Source organism: Mesoplodon mirus, assembly GCF_964341445.2.
Source record: "Mesoplodon mirus genome assembly, chromosome: 10".
Classification (NCBI taxonomy): domain Eukaryota; kingdom Metazoa; phylum Chordata; class Mammalia; order Artiodactyla; family Ziphiidae; genus Mesoplodon; species Mesoplodon mirus.
The window spans coordinates 99,797,787-99,810,555 of record NC_138986.1 but is presented as its reverse complement, the minus strand read 5'-3'; the positions used below and the strand labels follow the sequence as shown (position 1 = coordinate 99,810,555).

The following is a 12,769-nucleotide window of genomic DNA, read 5'->3' as shown; positions in this document are numbered from 1 at the left end:
TCTTCAATATTAATATGCTATTAGCCTATCGCAACTGGCTCCTTGCCTCCCGCAGCCTCTGTTCTCAAGTTGGGTGGTTATTTGAGACCCCGTCTAGTTTTCCAAGGACTGTGTTCAGTAGAAATTGAACTACCTTGTGATTTTTTTTTCTGAAGGTACAGAGTGAAAAAACATGATTAACTTTGCAACAACAGTAACTGCATGGTATACAATTGATTTTTTGTCTGTCAATATTAAGGCAGGGTTTACTGTAACACTTTGAAAGTGTCACAAAAATTGTTTGTCCCTAGAAAAAAAACTTTTAGTTGACCTTGAACTTACTGATTTCTATTTCTCTGCATTTTCATCCAGACTTTGAAATGTTTGCCTTCTAATTATTGTAGCATTTCTTCTAAACTTCTCAGGTAGGGGCTATGCCATATTCTTCCCCCACATCCATGAGGCAAATACCCAGAAAACTTGTAGGAATTTGATAAAATTATCCAGTGTATTATTGAGACAAGACTGACATTTATGTGCTTTTCCCTATTGGTTGCAGTAAAGCATGGTTTCAGCAAAGGAGTATATATATCAGAATATATTAGATCTCTTTTATTTAGAAATCATAGAATTGGAAGTTATTGATTATGAGATTAAAATACCAAAAAGATGAACACCACATCAATGATGTCACTAAATTTTTTAATGGAAATTAGTGTACAGCTGTAAGAATTTGAGTTTTGATAGATTCCTATATTAATCTGAAGCCGGTAAAATGATGACAGGGACTTCCCTGGTGGTACAGTGGCTAAGAATTCGCCTGCCAATGCAGGGGACACGGGTTCGAGCCCTGGTCCAGGAAGATCCCACATGCTGTGGAGCAACTAAGCCCGTGTGCCACAACTACTGAGGCTGTGTGCCACAACAACTGAAGCCTACGTGCTTAGAGCCTGTGCTCCGCAACAAGAGAAGCCACTGCAATGAGAAGCCCGCGCACCGCAACGAAGAGTAGCCCACACTCACTGCAACTAGAGAAAGCCCGCACGCAGCAACGAAGACCCAATGCAGCCAAAAATAAATAAATTAAATAAAAATTTATTTTAAAAATTTATGACATATCATAATCGCAGGAGATACACAATATGGGCTTTGAGAGGTCACAGATTGTAGCCTTCATAGTATAATCAACCATAAATCTTTGTTAGTGTTTGTGTATGTGTGCATGTGCACACACGTATGTGTACATGCATAAGATCATGTGTAAAGGGATACTCTTCCAGAGTGGTTTTCCTAGGCAAGGAGCATTTTGTGATATTTTTCCATTTTATAACTTCATGTTATATTTTTTTCATTGAATAGTGGGTATTGCCAAAGCAGGAAATTATTTTAATAGAATTTGAAAAAGTATTAAATAATTATCCCTTGCAGTTAAGACCTCATATGATTGTTCTATATTGTCATAAGGCATATAAGATTAAAATTATGGTATGAACTCTGGAAGCCAATTTCAAAAACAAAACAGTTCTCAGATTATTTTGCATACACAGAAAAATTCATGAGTTTCAACAGTTGAAGCTTTATTATTTATGCTGTGCTTTAACTACAGATCCATAATAGGGAGAGGGAAAATCCTGGAGCTAGAAACAAAAGTGGATATACCTACATTGTGGAGGTTTAAAAAAAAAAAGTTTCTCTTGTTGAAAAGATGCACATGAGGAGAGAACTGAGCATAATAGCAGAGGACCCTCTGGATGTGGAACCAGTAAGGACAAAGCAGGTTTGGATGGCATTCCATACGCAGACCAATGGTGGTATTTTTAATATAGTTGGTTAAAGGGCTTTATTTAGCAAGTTACAGTTGACCCTTGAACAATATGGGTTTGAACTGGGCAGGTCCACTTATATGCAGGTTTTTTTTTTTAATAGTAATTGCTACAGTACTACATGATCTGTGGTTGGTTGAACCCATGGTTGCAGAATTGCAGATACAGAGGAACCACGGATATGGAAGTCTGACCATAAGTTATTTATACAGATCTGTCTACCCATCCATCCATCCGTCCACCCATCTGTAGAGAGAGAGAGGGAGTGAGTGCACGTGCTAGGTATTTACAGAAGTAGATATGGAAGTGCGAGGATATACAAACACACACATGTGTATGTGATGTATATAAGCATGTATATCCACGTTTCTATTTCAGGGCTGGAGCAAGGAAAGTGTAGAATGATCCTGGAGAAAATTTACTGTGCCAGAAAGTAGGAAAGAGTGGTGGGACGTGTAAAAAGATCCAGCTTGAAGAGACTCACACTGGGTAAATCTGAGCAATTTGACCCTAAAATAAATAATTATCATACAGAATATGAATAAAAAAAGAGGAAGGGAGGGAAGGAAGGGCTCTCATAATAGAATGCCAAACCATAAATATATAGAAGGAATGACGTAATGTAAAAATCATTATTTACAACCATCATAGTAATGATAGGTTCTGGCAAGAGTAATCAATGAATTATAAAACTACTGGTTGAAAGTTTACAAGGAGCAGGATGCTACAAAACCCAAAATATCTCTCCACAAAGTATTGATCACAACAAGGTATAAATTTGGTGAACACTACCTTAGCCAAGAGGTGAACATTATCAATAACAGAACAAACGAACGTTTTAGATCTCTGGGGTATGATATACTGAGAAGGACGCAACGTTGCTTCAGGATTATTTCTGACAGAAATAAACAACCCGATCTTATCACAAGGAAGCATCCACGTTGAGAGTCTCCTGTTTCACAGTTATGACCACAGGGAGCATAACTGGCCAAAGGTCCCAGCTGCTGCTCTTAAATCCATCACCACGTTTGCCTGGAGGCCGGCCTTGCCCCTGATTGCTCCTAGTCAGCACAGCAGGGATCCTAAGGCAGGCCATTTCTTGGAGACCAGGATTCCTCTGTCCAGTGACCTGTTTTCAAGGACTCTGACAGCCTTGAAGGATTTTACGTAGATGACAAGGCAGTCTCGGATGATTTACCAAATCTTTCTTCCAAATCTTCACTCAGGGTCAGACTTGCACTATGCGCTGATAGTTCTGCCAGCCTTCCAGAGCTCCCTGCCATTTTCTCTCCGATGTTTCCCCTAATGAAATATTTGTTCATTAAAGTCTTTCTCAGCACTTTGCCGTCTAGTTCTTGGAGGACCAGGACAAACCCCAAACCCTAGAAGCATCCCTTTTTGGCTCTTTCTAGTAACCTTCCTTTCCATATGGTAGCCACTAGTTTGTAATGGTGTAGATTCACTTAGCCTATTTTGTACTTGATATAAATGGAGTCATGTAATAGGTGCTATTTTGTGTTGGCTTCATTTGCTCCACAGTATATCCATGACATTTATCCATATTGATGGGAGTGGATACCGTTGATTCATTTTCATTGGTGGATATTATTGCAGTGTGTAAACATATCAAAATCTATTTATTAATCCCATTATTGGTGGGTATTGGGTGCTTCCCCATTCTTGGCTATCACAGTTAGTGGTGATGTGAGCAATCTAGAATGTGCCTTGTGCACTTGTTTGAGGGATATTTCTATGGGTGGAACCAAAGGGTTATAGGGTATATGTTCAACTTTGGTAGATACAGTTGACCCTTGAAGAATGCATGGGCATGAGGGATGCATCTGAGTCTTTTATTCCATAGATGTTTTTAAAATCTCTCTCACTTTTGGCCCAAGAGTGCTGCGTTTGGGTTTACGGTGTTTCTTAACTTTGAAATAGTCCAATTTTTCAATTTTTTCTTTCACAGTTGGTGATTTTTTTGGTCTTAAGAAATTCTTCCTACTCCAAGGCAAAAAGGCTGTTATCTTACGTTTCTTTCCTAAAGCATCATTGTTTACTTTTCAAATTTAAGTCTGCAGATCTTCTGGAATTTATATTTTTATATCCTATGCAGTAATGATTAATATTTTTCCCATATGGATATCCAGCTGACTGAGAACCAAGAGTTGACCCTTGGACAACATGGGTTTAAACTACACAAGTGCACTTATACGAGGATTTTTTTTAATAGTAAATACTGCACTACTACACGATCCAAGGTTGGTTCAATCCTCAGATGCAGAATTGCCGATTATGGAGGAACCATGTACGTACAGAGGACTGGCTATAAGTTATACTTGGATTTTCAACTTAGCAGAGGGTTGGCACCCCTAACCCCCTTGAACCCTAGTTCAAGGATCAACTGTATTAGCAAGAGTTCTTTCCCCTCTCTGCTGCAGTGTTTTCTTTTCTTTCTTGTTTCTTTTGGCCGTGCTGCGTGGCTTGCAGGATCTCAGTTCCCTGACCAGGGATTGAACCAGGGTCACCACAGTGAAAGCGCCAAATCCTTACCACTAGACCACCAGGGAGCTCCCTGCAGTGTTTTCTTTTTACACATTGTTATAATGTCTGTTTCAACATGGATTTTGATGTCTATTATCTTGTCTATCCTTGAGCAAACACCAGACTATCTTATATTGTAGATTTATAGTAAGATTTAATGTGACTCATATCTTTCTTTTCATTCTTCTTTCAGATTGTCCCAGCTCTTCTTTTATTTTTTATTTTTATGTTTTTTTAGATGTTGGGGGTAGGAGTTTCTTTACTTATTTTTGCTGTGTTGGGTCTTCGTTTCTGTGCGAGGGCTTTCTTTAGTGTGGCAAGCGGGGGCCACTCTTCATCGTGAGGGCCACTCTTCATCGTGGTGCGTGGGCCTCACTATCACGGCTTCTTGTTGGGGAGCACAGGCTCCAGACGCGCAGGCTCAGTACGTGGCTCACGGGCCTAGTTGCTCCGTGGCATGTGGGATCTTCCCAGACCAAGGCTCAAACCCGTGTCCCCTGCATTAGCAGGCAGATTCTCAACCACTGCGCCACCAGGGAAGCCCCCAGCTCTTCTTGTAGCTCTTTGCTTTCCCACATAATATTTGTAAACATCTCATCAATTTCCAAGGGAAAAAATGCTGATGTTTTTATTGGGGTTTGATTGAGCCTATAGATCATTTTGAGGATTACTGATATCTTTGTAATATTGAATCTTCAAGCCATGAATATCACTATTTTTAAGAATTTCTCTTGGAGAAAAATAAAAGTGGATCCCATGTAATAAAATGTACATAAATAGACTCCAAAATATTTAAAGGACCTACATGTGAAAGATAAGTCTAGAAAGTTAATTTTTAAAAGGTAGAAATATATTTTTTCACCTGAGGAGTTTCAGAAGCACAGATATGAATAAATTATTGGTTGATTATCTTATAATTAAAGATTTCTATTCCATGAAGAACACAATAGAAAAATTTTAGAAACACGTGCCCAATTAGGAAAGGATACTTGTAATTGGTAAAACTGAAAAGGTATTAATAATCAGAATATGTAATAGAAATGAGGAAGAAAAAGATAGCATCCACATTAGAAAATGGGGCAAAAGTTGTAAGTAGACACTTATAGATGAAGCTACCAAGCATTTGAAAAAAGATCAAACTTATTAGAAATCAGAGAAATTTAACTAAAACAAGATACTACTATACATTTAATACACTAGCAAAATGGTGATGAGTCGTCCAAATGAAGGTAAGTGGTTGCACAAAAACCTGACGTGCAACTCTTTGGTAATCTGGACTGGTGTAGCCGTTCAGGAAGTCAATCTGGCTATATTATTAAGGTTTACATATTTGCTATGAAATAATTTCCCTCGGGTATGTACTCCAAAGAAATTCTCAGATACGTCTATAAACAAATGTAAGAAGATGTTTATTTTATTATCATTGGCATGGCAGTTGGAAGAGTACAGGTAAAATGTGGGTGCAGAAAATGGAACTCTATGAAACAAATTAGATAGATGGGTGAATGTTTTTTTTGTTTGTTTGTTTTTCTGCGGTCGTGGGCCTCTCGCTGTTGTGGCCTCTCCCGCTGCGGAGCACAGGCTCCGGACGTGCAGGCTCAGCAGCCATGGCTCACGGGCCCAGCTGCTCCACAGCATGTGGGATTTTCCCAGACTGGGGCGTGAACCCGCGTCCCCTGCATCGGCAGGCAGACTCTCAACCACTGTGCCACCAGGGAAGCCTGGATGGGTGAATCTTAAAAATATACTCCTGAATGAAGGAAATAAACACCAGAATGAATTTTATGACACAATATTATTTATATGAATTGAAACTATACACAAGTGCACATTTTGCACAAGAACACACCCAAAAGAAAACACATCAAACAAATTAGAATGGTAGCTTACGGGGTAGAGAAGGGAGTGGAGGGTGCCATAGGGAACAGGAGGTGAATAAATAAAACTTAATCATGTTACCGTATTTCATCATGCTATATCCAAGATTTCACTTTACTTGTAGTGGAAAGAAATCCTGTGTGCTATGTTGGCTTAAGTCAGGAATAGTTCTTGGAGGATATTTTCCTGAAAGAATTTGGAACACATTTTTGAAAAAATCTTTGTTTATACTATGGATGATCTTTTTTTGTTTGTTTTGTTTGTTTCTTTAATTTCTGTTTTGTGGGTGTGTGTGGGATCTACTTTATTTTGTATTTCATTCATCTGATCTTTTATTTTTCCATCTGCCTTCTTCAGTTTTATTATTCATTTATTAATTTCCTGAAATGGATGTTTTCTGAATCAATTTTCAACTTCCTTTCTACTTTGTTTTGTTTTGTTTTGTTTTTGTTTTCCTTGCTGTACGCGGGCCTCTCACTGTTGTGGCCTCTCCCGTTGCGGAGCACAGGCTCCGGACGCCCAGGCTCAGCGGCCATGGCTCACGGGCCCAGCCGCTCCGTGGTATGTGGGATCTTCCCGGACCAGGGCACGAGCCCGTGTCCCCTGCATCGGCAGGCGGACTCTCAACCACTGCGCCACCAGGGAAGCCCCCCTTTCTACTTTAATATATGCTTTTAAGGCTCAACATTTCCCTCTATGTATGTGTTCAAATCTCCAGATCCAATTGTGAATTTGAATGTTTCTCTTCATGGTTCTGTCAATGTTTGCTTTATAAAGTATCAGCTGAAGTTATTAGTTTCTGAGAATTTGAAACTTTTATGACTGTGAAGTGTCCCTCCGTATGTCAAGTAATGCTTTTTCCTTCCCCTTAAAGTTCACTTGGTCAAATAGCAATGTCACAGATTTTATAATTACAGAAATAACTTGAGACCTAGGATGTTGATGTCTGTCTCTAGAAAGGATTTTCCCTTGCTTCTGCACGGGTTGTAAGATGCTAACAAAACACGTTCACCTTTACACAATTTCAGGGAATGAGGTGTTTTGGCGTTTGGCTTCAGTCCCTGCCAAAGAAAGCCCAGTTTCCTTCTCCCCTTATTCCAATGGTGAAACTCTTTGGGGTTTACCAGGAAGCCTTCGTGGCTGGTAATGCTTTTATGTCGCTTAGCCTCTGGAAGACGTCCAAAATTCTACTGAGTTTGTACGCCTTTCAATGAACAGAATCTACACTCTTCTGAGGCCTACACAGTAGAACGGCAAGACGGCCTGAGACCTTCTCAGGGATTCCGGAAAGTGAAAACCAGAGTGAAAACATGTAGTCCAGAGCTCGTGCCGGTAGGCACCCCCGCAACCACCCTTGCATTCTGGGACATGTAGTCCAGAGCTCGTAAACTCGTGTAGTCACATATACTGCAGCTACAGTAACGCCTCGCTGTAAAGGTTTACCCGCGGAATTCTGGGAAATGTGGTCCAGGAGTTCCGGGTTAGTCGCAGGCACTTCCGCCCCAGGAGGACACGCAGCAGCCATGTTTTGCCTGATGACGGTGTTTCAGGTCCGCTCTTCACGACCCATTCAAGCTTCCCCTTTGCAGACCTTTCATTTGGGGAGAAAGAGGAGGAGCGGCTAAAAGCGGAGGTTTGAGGGCCTGGAGTGGTGATGTACGCCCCGCGGGCGGAGCTTCTTTGCGTTTGGTAACGTACCCGGGATGGGGTGGGCTCAGGTCGTGCCTCCTGGGGTTTGAGGGTCTCCCGGTTTTCTTCACCCCTAACCTGACCCCGTCCCCCACCTATGAGCTAGCCCTACCGCTTCATACGGCGTCACACTGGGTGAGTTGCTTAACTCCTCTGTGCCTCGGTTGCTGTTCGGTAAAAGGGGGGATAAAGGAATGCCTTGTTAATATAGTGTTGTGAGAAGAAACGAGATAGCACAAGTAAAAGGTCTACAACTGCCTGATACATGGTTGGTATTAATACTACGCTAATTCGGGAGGCACCCATTACGCAGCGGGATTCTGTGAGCCCAGGAAGCTGAATTGTCCTGGACTCCTGGCCTGTTTTGGGAGGAGAGGACTTGTAGCTGGTACGGGGGCGGAAGGGGGTGCGGTATGAATTAGTGGGGATGGAAACACAGCCCTGGTATTTCACAGTCTCCTTTCCTTCCCCAGCCCTGGCTTCTCACAAAGCACTGCACGGAGGAAGAGGCAACAGAGCCCCACGTGAGTAGGACTTGGCATTCTTCTCCTTAAGGTATTCCTATAAATTGTAGAACGTATGAGACATGGGTAACGATGATAACTGAGCCTTGGTCACTAATTTCCATTCTAAAAGCTTTATGCAAATGAACACTTTTCCATCAGGCGGTGGCTCTGTGAATTGGTACTGCTGTTTTCTCTACTTTAAGGCTGAGGAGCTGGGGGCAGGGAACACAGCCCTGTTGGCCCATCCTCACCCAGATGGTAGGAGGCAGAGCTGGGGTTGGGACCCAGGCAGTTTGAGTCCAGCAGCTGAGTTTGCTAATCCCTTTGGTATATTCTCTTTGAGCATAGGGTACTGGCTAGAATCATATCATGAAAGGAGGTCGGGACTTAATTGTGGGGACCTTGAGAGCAAGGTGTAGGCTATTTTATGAGTTTTTAAGATAGTTTTCTCAACTGGGTCATTTATTTTATTTCAAATAATATGTATATCATAGAAGTAGCATAATCATTATGGAAAAATGCAGATATATACATAAAGAAAAATTTTAATTATCTGTAACTTTAGGATGTAAAGATACCAGTTGTTAATGTTTTCGTGCCTTTTTGTCTGGTTACTCTTTGTGTATGTTTCTGTGTCGTGGAGGCTGTTCTTTGTGGGACTGATGTTACACTGCAGTGCTACTCAAATTGTGGTCCACAAACCAGCGGCCTTGGCATCACTTGGATAGAAATGCCCAGCCTTGAGCCCCATTCGAGACCTTCTGATTTATAATTTCTGCGTAGGGGGTCCAGGAGGCTGCATTCCAACAAGATCCCGCAGTAATTCACATGCACGTGAAAATTCGAGAAGCTCAAGAGAGGGTCTTTTCTGGAAACTGAGGCCGAGGAAATCGACCCTGCTGGATGTCACAGATAAAACTGAGCTGGATTCACCAAAGGCCTACTTAGTCCAATGATTTTATTCCCCCACTAATTATTGTCAACTGTCAGGGCCCCTTTCAGAATCCTGAATTGAGCAGAAGACAGCTAGCAAGTGTAGAGTCAAAATGGAGGTCGTTAGAAGTTGTGAAGATATCTCTCTCCCAAGCTTTGGGGAGTGGAATCATTGCCATCTTTTGTACTAGATCGAACCCGGGCCCCCTGCATTGGGAATGTGGAGTCTTATCCACTGCACCACCAGGGAAGTCTCCCATTTATTTCTTAAACTTTCCTATATTTATAATGATATAATTGCAATTCAGATTCCTGTCTTTTTTTCATTTGAATTAGGTATGGACTGTCAAACTATTATTTACTGTTGTTGCAGAATCCTGGCTTTTATTAGATCTCTTTACCTCTGTGCATAATTGTCAAAAGGGTACTTCCTGTTTAAAAAGAAACTTAACGTCTTTTTATACCTTTTGTAAAAAGTTGTCCATGTCAATTTAAATATTATTGTTGCAGTCACAAAATCTTTAGGAAGACAAGCAGAGATTTTCGGAAGTCTATAAAGACTCTCACATAACAGGGCAACAACGTATGACCTCCACATGTCTGACAGTCTTCTGTTGGTAGAAATCACATCTCTAAGGATAATTTCTCACTAAAATATCATCTGCTTTACCGCAGTTGCTAAGAAATAAGAAACCCTGACAGTGGTGTTCTCAGAGCTTCCTACCTTATGACGATCTCACGAGGTGGATGCCCGTGTTCTCCCCTACTGGCAGAGGACAGAACTGAGGCGAAGAGATGTGAATAACTTGCCCAGGGTGACACTGCTCGTGAATGGCATAGCCTGATCAGAGCCCATGCATATTGACTCCAAAACCTACTCTGACTTACATGGTCTCTGTTTACACCATACCCAGAATAAGAATGACCCCTGTGGAAGCTGCAGGCACACTGTGAGGGGGCCACTGTGTATGGATGGGCAGGTCATTCCTCACACAGCCACTGAGGGGGTTCACGGGGGCATCTGGTATCTGCGTGGGGCTCTGCTCATCAAGCATAATCAGCTGTAGCCACCCCGAGGACTGGGAGCCTTGGTAATTCACAATGAGCACCACGTGGGTTAGTGACTTCTTTTTCTTTAAACCAGTTTCCAGTTTGACTTCTTCTTTCCCTGTCTGTTTTGCTAGGACTCTGCACTGCCCCAGAAGGAGAGAGAAAATGAGCACATTCCAGGTGAGTAGAGCTTGCCTTTCTTGCTGTTAAAAACGCCATTTTTGTACTCAGGTTGGACACAGGTTTTCCTCTTTTTTTCTTTTTCTGATTTACAATGTATTAATTTCAGGTGTACAGCAAAGTGATTCAGTTATACATATATATACATATATTTTCAGATTCTTTTCCCTTATAGGTTATTACGAAATATTGGGTATGGTTCCATATGGGTTTTCTCTTTCAAGGAGAGTCTAAGCATATGAGGACCTGAGTGTGCCATGTGTGCTTTTTTAAAAATTCCTGTTAAATTTAATTGGTTTCGGTTTTAATTTTTGTTTTGTTTCATCATTTTTTTATTTTACAAGTAAAAGAAAAATTAAGGGAAATGAAGGACATCTTCCAGTCTACCACTTACCTGCTTACAAATTAGCTGCTTTTATATTTCTGTAATCTCTTCATCATATGTATTCATGGATGTGTATTTGTATTTATAACATAGATACAGTTTTAAATTGTTTTTTTTATTTAATAGTAGCTAACATTCACTTTTAATTGCTTTATCATGTTCCTGCAAACTTATGCACCTATTTTTTTTTTTTCTGGTACGCGGGCTTCTCACTGTTGTGGCCTCTCCCGTTGCGGGGCACAGGCTCTGGACGCGCAGGCTCAGCGGCCGTGGCTCACGGGCCCAGCTGCTCCGCGGCATGTGGGATCTTCCCGGACCGGGGCCCGAACCCGTGTCCCCTGCATCGGCAGGTGGACTCTCAACCACTGCGCCACCAGGGGAGCCCTGCACCTATTCTTTAAACTATTCTTCATTCACAGACATTTAGTTTAAAGACTTCTCCTGTTTTAGGAGCACTACAGTGACAGTGTTCCTGATTTAACCTGTTTCTCAAAATATCTGTTCTGAAGCATATTGCCCCTTTTTGCCCTTAACATAGTAGGTTTAGGTATTCAGAATTTAAGAGGTATGTTTTACATGTGGTGCCTTGGATGTTTTTTGGTAGAATATCCAAATACGGCAGAGCACAGCAGGATCAAACTGCTGCTTCACGCAGAAAAAGTCATGTATTGTTAGAAGTTTTCTCACGACCAGAGTTAGATTCAGTCTTCCCCATGCTTGAGTCAGACCCTTTGTGTATTTTATTTACTGGTTTGTTTCTTTTTCCATCTTATATTTTTTTCTAATCAGAGTAATACATGACCTTAGTTGAAAAAGTCCAGTGGTACTTAAAGCACTTGTCACTGCATAGACAGCTCAGAACAATTGTATAAAGAGGTGCTTGGTTTCATCTTTGTTTTAAATATAAAGAATCGGGGTTGTGAGAAAAGGAGGAACCAACTCAGACTCACCCAGAAAACCAAGGGTCTGGAGTCAGAGTATTGCATTCAAGCAAAAGACAGGAACGGGGAAAGAGAGAGTTTTCATTCAGAGACCTGGCACGGCCTTTTGGTTAGTTTCCACATATAACACTCCTTCTCAGCTGGTTCCCACCTCAGTGAGAAAGCAGGTGCCATCAAATACTGCCAGGACTAAATTGGTAACTGTTTCTGGGGCACTTGGCAATAATAATTAAAGAGTGAAAGCTTTTTAGTTCAGGATCCAGTGGTTAGAATTCTAGGGAGTTTACTTATGAGTTGTCTGAGAGCCCCAGGTAAATACACAAAGCTTTCTCTTTCATAGCTGCACGTCCGGTGAGGCTGAGGAAAGTCAGTGTGTGGCATTGGCAGGATGGAAGGAGGGGGTGCTGGGAAGTCTGCACACCTCACAGGAGCCGGAGCAACTTCCCATCCTCCTCGTCTCCTCGGGGCTGCCCCTCTTCCACTGGCCACTGGGTATAAGACTGAGGTGGTGTTGTTTGTCGTAGGAGGCGGTGACCTTCAAGGACGTGGCCGTGGCCTTCACAGAGGAGGAGCTGGGGCTGCTGGACTCGGCCCAGAGGAAGCTGTACCAGGATGTGATGGTGGAAAACTTCCGGAACCTGGTCTCAGTGGGTGAGGACAGCCTTTCTCTGCGAGTGTCTTTGTGACCTTGGTGTTTCAAGGCTTTGGGCCTCTTGAGGTGGTTCCCTGAGTTTGGGGACCAGACTTTTGCAATTCCTGTGGGACACGAGAGGATGTCTCTGGTCTTTCCAAACAGTGTGTTTCAGGTCCTTTTCAATTATTTTGTAAAAGAACTGTAAATCGACAGTATCTTGCTGTACCTTG

At 41.9% G+C, this 12,769-nt stretch overlaps 1 protein-coding gene and 1 long non-coding RNA gene across 2 annotated transcripts in view; one reads left to right on the top strand and one right to left on the bottom strand.

Moving 5' to 3' along the window:
* The window catches only part of LOC309811210 (protein FAM170A-like), a gene marked incomplete at both ends in the record, with an annotated part of 61,952 nt that overhangs the window by 34,019 nt on the left and 15,164 nt on the right, over nt 1-12,769 (bottom strand). The gene's annotated exons all lie outside the window — the stretch shown is intronic.
* Nucleotides 7,630-12,550, top strand: LOC309811365. Its single transcript, XR_014295140.1, has 4 exons — nt 7,630-7,877; nt 8,384-8,434; nt 10,534-10,579; nt 12,430-12,550. It is a non-coding gene; the product is annotated as an uncharacterized lncRNA (long non-coding RNA).